We start from the raw sequence: 14,571 nt of genomic DNA on the forward strand, positions 1-14,571 counted from the left end.
CCCCTTTGTTTAAGAATGATATAAGAGAAGTATTTTTTGGAATGAGAGCTATAAGAAGAAACCTGCCATGAATGAGAATTACTATTATTTTACCGTCTGTACAATTTGGTAGCCTGTGCCCCTCCCCCACCAAATGTGTTATAGCTGCATGGGTTAGATGTGATATTCTTTGAGATTATCTTAATGGTTTCTGACACACTTCCTAGATTTTTAAGTACAAGATATAGAACATTAACTATGGGGAATGGGGAAGAAGATTCTACTATGTACTAAAATTACTAAGAGGTTATCTCAGTCGTTGTCCTAATGTTTGACAAGACTGCCTACCTAATGTGACATTCCACACTAGACCACAATGCTCACTTCTCCATTTTCAGTGGGGAAAATGAAGTCACTTAATATATCTGTGCCTCATTTTCCATAATAGCAAAGCAGCAATGATTATCTCCTCTATCATAGGAAGGAATTCACGCTGATTTAAAGAGATAATTGAGAAATAAATGATTTTGAGTCATATAATATTTGATTAATAATAACACAAGAACAGCCAAATTAAAAAATATTTTCAACACCATAATGTATCTCATTTGCTCCAGTGAAGTTGAAGTTTAGTAGAGAAAAATTCTAGAAGGATAGTACCAAATTGAGAATCAACAAAAATTCTCAAATGCAAGAAGCCAATAATTTGTTGACAAATCAATCACAACAAACAATAACAATTTGAACCACCTGAGGGCAAATGAAAGCGAGTGAAAGAACTAGCTTTCTAAAATTCAGAAATGTTAGCAAACCAAATCCAGGATTTGACTCATCATAGCTATATAATTAAAATGACTTTCTGCCTATACTAACTTCTGTAACTCAGTGACAATATGTTGATACTCAGAGTTATTCAATATGTTTTACATTTTAATTATGACACCTTTTAATTTAGATAAACCAAAATTTGTACCAAACACTTTTGATTATTTTAAAATACTTCAGGATGGGCAGCCAAATATTATGTATGCACTCTACATAATTGGCATAATGGGTGTTGTAAATGAGCTTTCATTGGTGAAATTGGTGATATTCATGATAATTGGATTGGATTGGCTAGGACATTTAATAGTCTCTATACTGTGTGAATAGGACATAAAAATCTAGAGAAACATGATCTTCCTCTTCCTGTACTTTTTTCCCTTCCACTCTCTTTCCCTCCCTCCCTCCTTCTCTCTTCTCTTTTTTTCTCTTCACTTCTCTCCTCTCCTCTCCTTGCTTTCCTCCCTTCTCCTCCCCTCTTTTCTCTCTTCTCTCTTTCTCTCTCTATTTCACTGAATTTCCAGTCAGTTTAAAAATATCTAAATATCTGACAAGTCTATAAAAAATGTAAAACATGTTTTTGGAGTAAATTTTCCAAGTCTTTAATTTGTTTCTTTTCCAGCTTTATTGAGGTATAATTGACAAATAAAATTTACGTATATTTGAGGTGTATAATCTGATGTTTTGATATATGCAAACACTGTGAAATGATTACCACAATCAAGCTATTAACAAATCCATCCTCTCACATAATTACAATATGTTTTTGTTGTGAGAACATCTGAGACCTACTTTCTTAGCAAATTTCAAGGATGCAGTACAGTGCTGTTAACTACAGTCACCATGCTGTACATTAGATCTTCAGAACTTCTTAGTCCTACCTAACTCAGACTTTGTACCCTTTGACCAGTATCTCCTCATTCTCCTCCCCATCCCCCAGCCCATACTAAGGCTGAATCATTAAAAAATAGAGAATCTGAACAGACCAATAAGGAGGAAGGAGATTGAATCAGTAATCAAACATCTCCCACTAAAGAAGAGCCCAGGACCAGATGGCTTCACTGGTGAATTCCACCAAATTTTTAAAGAAGAATTAACACCGATCCTTTTCAAACCCTTCCAAGAAACTGAAAAGGAGAGAATATTTCCAAACCCATTTTATTAGGCTAGCATTACCCTGATACCATGGCCAGACAAGAACACTACAAGAAAAGAAAACTATAAGCTAATATCTCTGATGAATGCAAGTCTAAATCTTTAATTTGGGTTATGGATATGCTCTCACCAACTTTCTCTGGTATTTGTCGTCAGAGTAGAGAATGAACCCCATTCTAAGGTCAATGTTAATATGTGTGGGATCTCTTGGAATATGAGGGCTTTGAAGATAAATAGACCTGAGTTCAAATCTAAACTATGTCTTACTAATTCTGTGAACTTTGGAGCTGATATTTGAGTTTCAATTTCTATAAATACAGATGACAATGTCTCACCTGCAGGGCTGCTGTGCTGACTACCTGAGATAGCTTGGATAAAGTCCCTAGCATGATGCTTTGCTCTTGGTAAGATTTTAATAAATGTTAGCTCATTTCTGCCCCTGCAACCTTGCTACCCATGAGAATATAAATTAGATATTTATGAAGGCCCACTTGCTGTCTGTTGGGCTTTATTGAAGTATAATTGAGGAGCAATACATTACACATATTTAAAGTATAAAATGATGAGTTTACACATGTAGACGCTTTGAAAACCACCTGCTTTTGTAAGCCACAGTTTTTCCATCTGTCATGCTTTCTACAAATTGTAGTTAGCTGAATATTTCTGCCCTACCTTTCACCATATTCACTTAAATGGCATCCAGTGTGTACAGGATCAGATCTGAATCTTGGAATTAGGCCTTTATTTGTTCCAACATTTAACCCTTACATTCCTCTCCAGTTTTATCTCCTCTGGGATCTTTGTTATAGCAATGGGTCTGTTCTTCATTCTTCAGGCGTGCCTTGGATCAGGGTTATCTTTTTCTCTCTAGAATAGTACCCTGCCCCATGCCTACCTTGTCTATTAAAATCTTACCCTTCCTTTAAAGATTAACTAAAATCTCACATCATTTATGAAGGAGTCTCGTCAATGTCAACTTTATTTCCTTTGATGTCCTTGACTTCTTTGTACCAATGCCGTTGTGTTTATGACATGAATGAGAGGGTGTGTGAAGAGCTCCCAGCTCAGTGCCTGGTACAGAGTGGGAATTCAAAAAATATTTTTTTAACAGAATTAATAGCGGATAGCTAGACTCCCAACATTACTCACACAATAAACACTTACTAATATTTTAAGAGGCATATACTGTGTAAGTCAGGGTGGGAGGGGTACAGGTGTAAAAGAAACAGTCTCACCTCATAATCCAGTGGGAAAGATCAGTGAGCAAAGAGGCAATCACAGCTCGTATGATTTGTGTGATAAAGATGAGCATGGAGTCATGAGAAACTTGGATTTAAACCTTGGATTTAGCTCCAGCTGTTCATTGCCATGTGAGAGGGTGTTCCCAGCGTTGTCAGATTTTCTGATTTTTCAAGCAAAACTAGAAATCCATATTTTTGAGTGTACTCTCATTTTGCAATGTGGGTTCAAATTTCTTAAATATGATTTTAGCAGTACTAAATGATGTTGGGTTTTAGGTCTAGCCTGCAGGACATCCATTTATGAATTCTGCTTCATTCCTTCATGCAATTCAATGCCATACTCACTCGTGAGATGGAAGGGGTCTACTGTTCCCTGCTGTGCTGGGAAGGAGGTTGTGCTGTGTGTGACACAGTCTGGGATACTACTTTCCAGTCAACTTCCCTCTTCCTCCTCTGGTTCCCTTATCCTCCAGTGTCACAGCCTCTCATCTCATGGTTCCATTGTGAGTTTTCCACAGTCCACACCATGCCCCACACATGCCCAAAACTGAAGCCAATTATCAGATGCCAATTAGCACCATGCTTGCAGAGTGTTCTTTATCCTCTTAGTAGAGAGATAGTTCTATAACATGCCTATTAAAGAGGAGAAACAAAAGATAGATCAAGAATATACTCCATTTCAAAAAAAATGATGAAGATCATATTATTCTGTAAAATTGAAAAATATTCTTAAGTATTTAATATGCAACATGAGGTCCTAGTCACTTATTTATGGCTCCTTCTCTGGGCCCTTATATGAATCATTGCTCAGTTAAAGATAACAGAAACTACTCTAGCATTTTAAGAAGGAAGTGATTTAATAAGGAAATTGTGTCGACAAAAGCATCATCTATCTGAAAGACCAGCTCTCCAGGATTGACTGCAAGCCAACAGCACAGAACTGAGTCCACTGGGGGCCAGCTGTACCGCTGCTACACCCAGGAGGCACCTGCTGCACAGGCATCATGTAGTCTCACTGGGATCTGGGAATCGGGAAGTCTTTGACAGTCGGCTACAGCTCCACACTGTCTTAGCTGAAATCCAGAGGTAAGGTGGCTGCTACCAGTTCAGGGCCAAGCCACGCCTGTTAGATCCCCATCAGCAGAGCATACCTTGCATGCCACTGTCCCCTCTCCACTTCAGACGTTTCTGAATCCAGATTCATGAAATTCATGGGGTGTCTTATCAGGGCAACTTGAATAATATTTGGAAACCTCAACCTCAAGAGATTCTGGAAAATAGAGAGTTTTTCTTAAAAAATGCAATTTCATTTCATATTATAGAGTTTTCAGAACATTATTTTTATTGTTAAATTTATGGCATTATTTTGAAGTATAATTTGTTATAGTATCTGTTACTTAAAATGAATTCATGGCTCTTGCACTTCAGAAAAAGATATTGAGTGCATCCAGCTTTTGTATCAGTCACTTCAGCATCCATAGATGCCTTTCTTTTCATATGTAACTTCAAAACAGCAACAAAAACAATTGCTTATTAGGATAAAAAAAATCACGTTCACAGATGTCAAGAATAATTCTAATTTGCTCCAGTAATGTCACTGCACTTCGAGCAGCAGTGGTAACTTCAGTCATCACCTAATTAAGATATAAATCATTTTCAGACTCTTTTTTTAAATGAACTTTTAGTTTTAGAACAGTTTTAAATTTACAGAAAACCTGTGCAAGTAGTATATACAGAGCTCGCATTTACTCAACATACATCTTCCATTATTACAATAGTTTGTCACAATTAATGAACCAATATTACGTATTATTATTATTAAAGTCTGCACTTATTTCAGATTTCTTTAGTGTATGACCTAATGCTCTTTTTCTCTGTTCCAGCATCCCATCCAGGATAGCTTATTATATTTAGCCATATTGTTTCTTCGGCTCCTCTTTGCTGTGACAGTTTCTCAGACTTTCCTTGTTTTCGATGACCTTGATAGTTTTAAGGAGTATTGGTCAGGTATGTGTAGAATCCCTCAGTTTGGCTTTGTCTGATTTTTTTTCACGGTTGGATTGGGGTAATGCGTTTTGGGGAGGAAAGCCACAGAAATGAAGTGCTGTTCTCATCATATCATATTGAGGGTCTGAATTCTCAACATGACATCACTGTTGGTGTTAACCTTGATTGCCGGGGTAAGGCGGTACATCTGTCTATTGTACAGTCAAACAGATGTGTTAAATGAGGATGTTACAAGGATTGGTACCTAGGCATCTTTAAAATTTTTTCCTGGTGGCACTAATCTCTGAGATCTTCCTCTATGCAGTGTTGCTATTGATTTTCAATTTTGGTGGAGGGGAGCTTGGCACTTTCTATATAAGAACCCTCAGTTCACAATGTTGGAAAAACAATGTGAGGTCTGCCAATATCTGAGTACATCTGTTCAACTATGCCCTCAAGAACTCAGAAATATCACAAGGTGGACTTATGGACCAACTGGTTCCACTGAAAGAAAAACGCAGGTCAAAACTCCACTTGTGACATGAACCCCATGACTCTGACTGGTGGGCCTAGTGGTGTTTATTCTAGGTCCCCAGAAGTTAACATCAGCTCAGAGGCAATGTTTAATAATCCCACCAACTCTGTGTATTTCTGGGTATGTCCCTTTCTTCAATGTGTAGCCCCTGAAGCAGATATTTTTAGTGTTCCACATCACTTCACCCTGTCTCACTGGAGCTGTAATCTGGCCCATCCACTGTACCAGCCTCACATTCCCTCAAGCCCATCAAAATCTGCGAGTCCTCCCTTCTAGCCAGAAGAGAGCAGGTTTGCTCCCAGCAGTCATAGCTCATACCACTGCTTGGTCTTTTCTGGAAACTTTTTCTTTTTTAAAGATTTTATTTCTTTTCCTTTTTCTCCCCAAAGGCCCCCGGTACATAGTTGTATATTCTTCGTTGTGGTCATTGTGGGTCCTTCTACTTGTGGCATGTGGGACGCTACCTCAGCGTGCTTTGATGAGCAGTGCCATGTCCGTGCCCAGGATTCGAACCAACGAAACACTGGGCGCCTGCAGCGGAGTGCGCGAACTTAACCACTCGCCCAAGGGGCCAGCCCCCTTTTCTGGAAACTTAATGGTGAAGTCATTAAAAGGTTGTTGAGAGTGTATTTGTAATCAGTTTTTTCTCTCAGTAGGAAAATTCCTATTCTTAGTTACAATTATTTGAATTGTAGGTGAGTGGTCTAGGGACCATAGATTTATTTATGCTACAAAAAATAAACAGATAAAAAGAAGCAAATTATAGCACTAATATTTCCATCATCAGAGAAAAGCACTTCCTAATATTCACTTTTCATCTTTGCATAACTTAAAAAATTGTTCTTACTGTTCATAACCTGATAATTTTTTTCAACTTACCAGTACACAATATCTTATTCAATATCTTATTCCATCAGTAGTTCAACATATGGATTGAGACCCTGGCTGGGCTTGTATCCTATATACACCTCTTACTGACTGGATAATCTTGGGTTTAGCCTTTCTGAGCCTCACTTTTCTTATCCGTATAGTGAGGAGAATAAAAATATCCACTCTAAAGAGTTATGAGGGTTAAATGAGACATCTTATGTCAAGCACATAATCAAGTTAGTACCTAGTATATATGTACTTGATAAATGTTAGCTGTTATCACTCAATATTAATAAATATTTATCTATACTAGACTTTTTAATAGCAGTATTTATTAGACTATAGACCTTAATTTACTGAACCAATAAAATATATTTTTGATTATATCTTCATTTTTTTCCATTATGAATGTAAATTTGGTGAAAACTACCCAGAGTAGCACATGACAAATCATAGGTACATAATACATAATACATATTGTGTGTAAATAAATAAGTTAATGAGTATTTAATAAATTATGAATATGCATGATGAATAAATATTTGTGGGCCCCTTTCAATCATTTGTTACTATGAATTTCCAGAAGTAGAACATATGTTTATTTTCAGGTTTATTTATATGAATTGCATGATTGCTACAGAAAGATTTTACCAATTTCCAGTCCCTCTAGCTGACTAGGAGCCTGTCTGTTTCCCTGCATAGAAGATAAGTTTTCGTTGTTCTCTCTAACAGAAGCACGTATGTGGGCTGAAATAACCATGACACATTATTCAAGCTAATGATTTAAAGACCTTCTCTTCGGTTTTCATCATATTGTTTTATTACTGTCTGAAATAGCCAGCAGAATTTCTAATCAGTTGGTGTTTTCTAGAGCTTTGTGGGAGAGACTCAGGGGAAATCAGTTGTATTTTTCAGGTGTATATCTTCTCCAAGGCCACAGGGTCTCTGTTGAGCGAAATTGGGACTCTTGTGGATTTCAATAACACAAAACTAAACTTTTAACAATGAGTAACTATAGCTGTGGCATCTGAGAAAAGTATATTCACCTAGTTGGAAGTAAAATAATTAGTCAATTCTGTCTCGGGGTTATATTGAGAAGTTTATAAGTATCTAAATTGATAAAAACTTGCAGCTTTCACCTCTTTTTACCAGCTAGGTATATGAATAATTGTTATCTCACTGAAGTTCTAAACGTTGGCATTTTGTCAGCATTAACGTCATCATGGTGGTGGGGTGGAGTGGAGGCTAGTTGATATGAGGAGTTATGAGTCTGTTTATTTGCTCAAGTTATCTTGATTCCCTCTAAGAGTGAATCATGGGGCAGAGAGAAGCACAATTCTTTCATATTTCTAAACAGCCACCGTGAACATATTTCACATCCTCGCTGCTGTCTGTAGGCCAGTAACATTAGCATCACCTGGGTCCTTGTTAGAGAAGTAGAATTTCTAGCCCCATCCCAGGCTTACTGAATCAGAATCAGCATTTTAACAAAATCTGCAGGTGATTCGTGGGCACGTTAATGTTTGACATCACTGTTTGAAGCTACTCCCCAGAACATCTGCTTGAGTATCCCAGTTCTCATTTCTGTGACATTTGATAAGTTACTGCACCCTATAAGCCTGAGTTTTCTCATCTTTAAAATGATATTAACAGCATTTCTCTATAGAACTCTTGACAGAATTAAATAGCATAATGTAAGCAAAATGCTTAGCTTGGAGGATAGTATTATTATTACCTTGTATTATAAATCCAGCACCATAACACTCATAGCTGCCATTGACTGAAGAATTGCCCTGTGCCAGTGTATTGCATGCATTATGCATTTCTCCGCAAAGTAGCTATGAATGAGTCCCATTTTCCTGATAAGGACTATGAGGTCAGAAGGATTAAGTGATTTACCCAAAGCCGTAAAACTGGTAAATAAGGGAGCTGGGACTCAAATGCAAGGTTATATGGCTCAAATTTCTACCTTCTTCTCTATTTCAGTGTGGAAATTGCTTCTTCTCTTTCTTATGGGAAGAATCTCTTTTATATTCTGCATTGTTTATTTATCCCAACTACACAGACTTATGTAACCTATGTGTAACATCACTGAAGAGTTTGAAGTTGAGGAAAAACTATTCTCAGAATGATGCTTCTTCTCTAATTACCACTGTTTGTCATATAAACAACTAAAATTAGTCTCATTTGACATCATTTTCTTTACCTCAGTCATAGGGTTATTCAGAGCTGGTGTTCTATTCAACTCACTTGTGAATAACCTTAAAAAAAAATTTACAAGTAAGCAGCTAAGACCCGGCAATGCAAGGAAAAGGAGAAGTGGGGAGTGTGGCCAGCCTCTCTGGAAAAAGAGGCAAGCAAGAGCAATGCCAGAAGAAGAGGCAGGCTTTGCTCATCCTGACTGTTGACAAAGGACAGGTCTTGTTATCAGAATGCCCATAACAGCAATGAATATGTCATGAATGCCCCTGGAGTACAAAGGGTCAGGTGAATGTACAAGTTACCTTCAAAGGTGCATTTAGGTTCTAGATGAGGGTCCTCTCCTTTATAGGAATTATTACCCAGAGATAGAGAGACCTCTGCATGAGCAATGAAAGAGATGACTCATCAAGTGGGACAGGCAGATAACACCATCTCAAATAAGAAACACAGTGAAATGGAAGTTTTTGTTAGTTGTCTGTGTGCTAAAAGAATAGACATGAGCTAGAGGTCAAAGAAATAAAAAAGGTGAGAGAAGAGCAAGGAGGGAAGAAAACCCGACAAGACCAGCTCTTCCTTTATAAGAAAACCGCTCTGCACGAAACAGATCTCCCAAAATACTAACTAAAGTTATTTTATTTAACTAACATAAAAGCACTGTAGAAAACTATGGGAATGCCAATAAGCATAGGATAATTCTGTCCTTGGAGAACAGGCAGTGTACAAGGGAGATGGAATAAACATGGGGAAAATGACATTCAATTAGGGTCAAAAAAGAAGGCTTGGGAGCTGCCCCGGTGGTGTAGTGGTTAAGTTTGCACGCTCCGCTGTGGTGGCCTGGGTTCGGGGTTCACATCCTGGGGGCAGGCCTACACACCACTCATCAGGCGTGCTGTGGCAGTGTCCTACATGCAAAATAGAGGAAGGTTAAGACAGATGTTAGCTCAGGGTGAATATTCCTCACACACACAAACACACACGAGAAGGGCTTACTTACAGGGATGTCCTTGACCAAATATGCAGTCCTTTCTTTTAAGGGAAGACTATCTTCTTTAAAATGAGTGTAGCATTTAATAATGGAAGTAAGTAGAGTACAGAGAGAATGGGAGGAAAGCTAAACTGCCTCTATGTATACAATATGCATCTTTAAATTAAATATCAGAGGGTCATAGTAGGGACATTATGAGGTAGAAAGATAGGGTGAAGGTCTGAGATTCTTGAGAGCTTCCAGGATATGGAAATTGGAAGAAAAAAAATTTGCTTTGGATCTTGGAACACACATAGCAAAATGTATCGGAAGAAAAGAGCCATCTAAATGAAGGAAGAGTTGTGCAGGTTCCTATACCATCTCTAAGCACTGTGGGTTGTAGGATGCACCATCAATTTGATAACTTCCTTTGAGGAGTGGGGTGGTTAGAAACCCTAAAAGCGATGTTTATGTCAATTTCTATACTTGTCCCAATTTAGGAAACATTAAATAAATTGTGAAGAAAGAGAAACATACACATTGGGATTTAATTGTATTACTTAGGATAGGTTAGATTATGCTGTCATAACAAAGAATCTCAGCAAAATAGAATGAGCTTTAACCAACCAAAAAATCAAAGACTTTTAACTTATAATTCATTATATAAATTCATTATATAAATTAATATAATTCATTAATTTATATGCAGGCCACATTTGCTTTGAGTGTTAGTGGGGACTCTGCTGTACATCACATCGTTCAGAGATCCAGGCTAACGGAGACTTCGTTATGTAGAACTTCTTGGTCCTGATAGCACTGGCAATCAAAGGCCAGAATTGACACATTTCACTTCCATTCATGTTTCATTGACCAAGGTAAGTCAGTCACATGGGCCATGTTGCCTAACTTTAAGAGGGGCAAGGCAGTACAACCCTTCTGTTGACCCAGAAGTAGAATAATCTGCTATTGATGAAAAGGAGTCATGGCTGCCATATTAGCAAGCATAACATTGAATCCTTTCGAATAAAAATGTTATAGTGAAAACAATGTGTTTGGTGAATCTGCCTTTAAATCTGCCACATTCCTTGAAACTGTACCAATTAGAGATTCATTAAGTTTAATGTGGTCATCCTTAAAATATAAGTTTGCGAGACAATAAAACAGACCATCAACAATTAAGGCCTTAGTGTAGATGGGTTCTATTATATTGTTCTTCCACTGACACCTAGTTTAGGTAAGCCTCTGAGGGCAGTGGATATTTTGAAGCAGAATGATAGAGAGCCTGCGTGAGACAGGAGGCGTGATGTGGGAACACAGGCAGTGAGTGACAGAGCAGTGGAAGTCTGGGGATCATGAGGGCATGTGCATTTACAGGCTGAGGGAATGTGATATGCAAAAAACCAAGATGCTGTCAAGACATACTGTGCCTCTGGGCAGTCCTGAAATATAAGCAAAACTGCAAACCCACAGCACCGGTAAATTAAAGGGAGCTAGTTGTTTTCAAAAACATTTTCAATACAGCTTTAAAATGCTGGCTAAGTGCTTTTACAGTGTTCCTATTTACATATAACTTTATCAAAAATTAGATTGTGTTGTGTTATCCATCCTTACTGGGGTTGCATACAAAGTTCTATTTGGGAAAGATTTGTAATGGGATTTCAATTTTGAGAAATTGGATCCAAAACACCTGGACTCAAATCTTAATTTATGTTTTACTAGCTGTGTGATTGTTAGCAAATTATTTAAACTCTTTGAAATTCAGTTCGGATATTTGTGAAATAGGGATGCTGATAATAAACCTCATAGGATTATTATGAGGCTCAAATGAGAACCTTTATGTAAATGCATTATTGTATTACATAATACACATTATGTTAATGCACATGTTATAAATACATTATAAAAACCTCATTATAAATATTACTATTATTGAAAATGATACTCGTCTCTTCTTTTTTTATCAACTAAACTTAGTGATGTGTAATTTACGTACAATAATTCACCAATTTAACGTATACAGTTTGACGTGTTTTGACAAATGTGGTATATAATTGTGTAACTACAACCAGAAGCAAGATTCAGAACATTTCCATTACCTCAGAAAGTTCCCTTGTGCCCATTTGTTGTTATTTCATAACCCAATCTCTGGTCCAGGTAACCACTGATTTTCTCTTGGTCAGTGTAGATTGGTTTTGCCTGTCTAGAATTTCATACAAAAGGAATCACAGGGTGTACTTATTTGAGTCTTGCCTCATTTGCTCAGTATAATGTTTTTGAGGTTCACTCGTATGATTGCATTTATCAGTGGGTCATTCTATAATCATATTTATTACTTCACAAGAAGAAAATAAAGTAAATGAATTACCTGCCAATTTTAAAAGTAGAGAAGGAACAAAATAAACAAGGCAACAAAGAGAAATTAATCAAGGTAAATAATGACCGAAATTAAACACCAGGCAACTAACACCATCCTCACTGTTTGCATCACTGAGGGCTTCCTTGTTCTCATCACACATCTTCCAACAGCCTATGTGTGAGTAGTGCAGGCATTGCTGTGGAGCTGAAAGAAACAAAGTGGATTATTGCATCTGCTCTGGGAACTCAAATTTGATAAATAATATCGTCATTAACACAGACACATTAAGGGCAATTTTCTTTAAGTAGCTATTATCATATACAATATTGAATAGATACATATATATAATATATTAAAAGTTTATTTTAAAAGACAGATTAAAATAATAAAAACAATACTTAAATTGAAATTAGAAAACTCACTTTGAATCTGGCAATGAATAGCTGTGAGCCTCAGTAGGTCACTTAACCTTTCAGAGATTCAGTTTTCTTATATGCCAAATAAAGAAAAAATGTGAACCTCTGTTCATTGATTGTAAGAATTTAAAAAAAAAGGTGTGTGAAAGCACTTGCTAAGCTATAAAGAACCATATAGCTTCAAGGTATTAGCAAACCCTGCATCGTGTACCTACTTGATTTAAGGTATTCAAATATAGTCTTGGCTTTGGAATATTTGGAGACACTGATTTCCTTTTGGAAAAGGAGACAGAATAACTTCCTGTGTTTTATTTGTGCTTTGGAGAGAAGTATCTAAAACATTACTGGGTTGTAGAGACAAACTTGCTCTCATGCATCTGTTGCACCTTTTTGTTTTCCTTCTAGATGTTAACAGGAATTTGCTTTTTTGTCATCTTTCTTTTTCTGTTGCTCAGTGAAATGATTAAATGATACTCAGGGTGATTGTCAATTTCAGTGGCCTTCATTAGCACATAAATATAAATATATATCCATTCATTCATTCCCTTTCTTTGCCTGTGTGGAGAATGCAAGCACAGGTTACATAGTAACAGACGTGAGCATAATAAAGGAGATTCTCCCAGTGACTCAGGTATTACTCTTCTCAGCCCATTATTGACAAATTGAGTGTTTAAATCTTTTATCCTACACTATAAAGTACTCTGTCACTCTTCCAAGAATTGTAGGTTGTAATGTAACAGCAACATTTCCTTAGCCTGCCCTTTTTCAAGTCCCAGCTCTCTTCCCTCCCTGTCCTCAATACACAAGAAGCTTCTAGGTTATCTCTTGTTTAAACAAGTCTGTTTGACTTGTTTAAGGACAAAGGACATTTTGGACATTTGACTACTTCTCATTTCTAATTGTACTATTATTCGGTGAGAACCTTGTGTTCTAAAGTGTAGATGGTTAATACAGCTATAGAAAATGGCTCAAGCTCTAAAGGCAAATTTACATCAGTCTTGGTGATGAAAAGCAGGAACACCAGGAGCCTAAGATGGATAAAGCATTCACATTGAGCTGGCTCACTTTCTACCTTGGTCTTCGGGAGACTTTTATACTCCCTCAGGTACATGAAGTAGGTCACGAGTCCCCCGGGGCTTGAGGGACCGGCCTTGGAGTCCCTGCTGTCGCTCATTATTACCAATTTGCTCTCACTTAACCTCCGCCCCCCTCTACCCCTTTCTTTCTGGCTCTCTGATTCTCACCTTGATTCTTCTCTCTGGACTCTGGCTCAAGCAGAGCCTAATTGGCTCAAGCAATTAGACTACATCTTTTGATGTCTAAACCATGAATTTCTCTAATTGTTCGGCCATTTCTTAGGATTTTTATGCTTCCAACTATCTCTAGTAGGAAGCCTTTTAATTCTAACTACTTTCCCAGTATCTTAGATAGAACTTCCCTTAAAGATAACAACCATGGAAACACTCCCTGAGAATTTGATTCTGACGTATCCTGGAAACTTAAGTGATTACAAAAAGAGAGAGGGAGAAACTTCAGAGTTCCAATACTGTTAGGAAGAATTCTGTAGCTGGCTCCAGAGAGTAAGATTGGTTGCACATCAACTGGGGCTGATGTCTGCAGCCCATGTCACAGAGAGCTGCCCTGTGGCAGTGTTGCTTCTTGATCTGTATGTGTGAGCAGACCTGGCCAGACGGTGGAGTAGAAAGTTAGGGCAAAATAATGTGTACAAATCTCAGGTTGGCTGTGTTGGTCAGGTGGGGTCCGTATAGTCCAAACATTGATACAGATTAGAGAATGTAAGCTCTCTCAAGTCAGGGGCCTTGTCTTCTGTGTTTATGCTGCAACCCCAGTGCTTAGGACTGTGTCTGACACATAGTAGGCACTCTGCAAATATTTGTTCAGTCAATTCCCTTCTTAATATAACTACAGCTAGACAGGAATTGCAGCAACCTCCCTGTGATTGGAGAAGCTCCCTCCCAAGTTTGGTTTCAGATGGTAAACTCATGACCATAATCCTTTGGGAGGATCATAGAAATATTCATTAC

The 14,571-nt window shown here is 37.6% G+C and overlaps 1 long non-coding RNA gene across 1 annotated transcript; it reads right to left on the minus strand.

Moving 5' to 3' along the window:
• Positions 1-2,905: 2,905 nt before the first annotated feature.
• On the minus strand, positions 2,906-14,009 carry LOC138918123 (uncharacterized). Its single transcript, XR_011427119.1, has 4 exons — positions 13,771-14,009; positions 12,120-12,314; positions 4,349-4,467; positions 2,906-3,830 (listed from the first exon to the last, which is right to left on the minus strand). It is a non-coding gene; the product is annotated as an uncharacterized lncRNA (long non-coding RNA).
• Between the last annotated feature and the right edge of the window lie 562 nt (positions 14,010-14,571).

The sequence above is a fragment of the Equus caballus genome, chromosome 16, assembly GCF_041296265.1.
Source record: "Equus caballus isolate H_3958 breed thoroughbred chromosome 16, TB-T2T, whole genome shotgun sequence".
In the NCBI taxonomy this organism is placed as follows: Eukaryota; Metazoa; Chordata; class Mammalia; order Perissodactyla; family Equidae; genus Equus; species Equus caballus.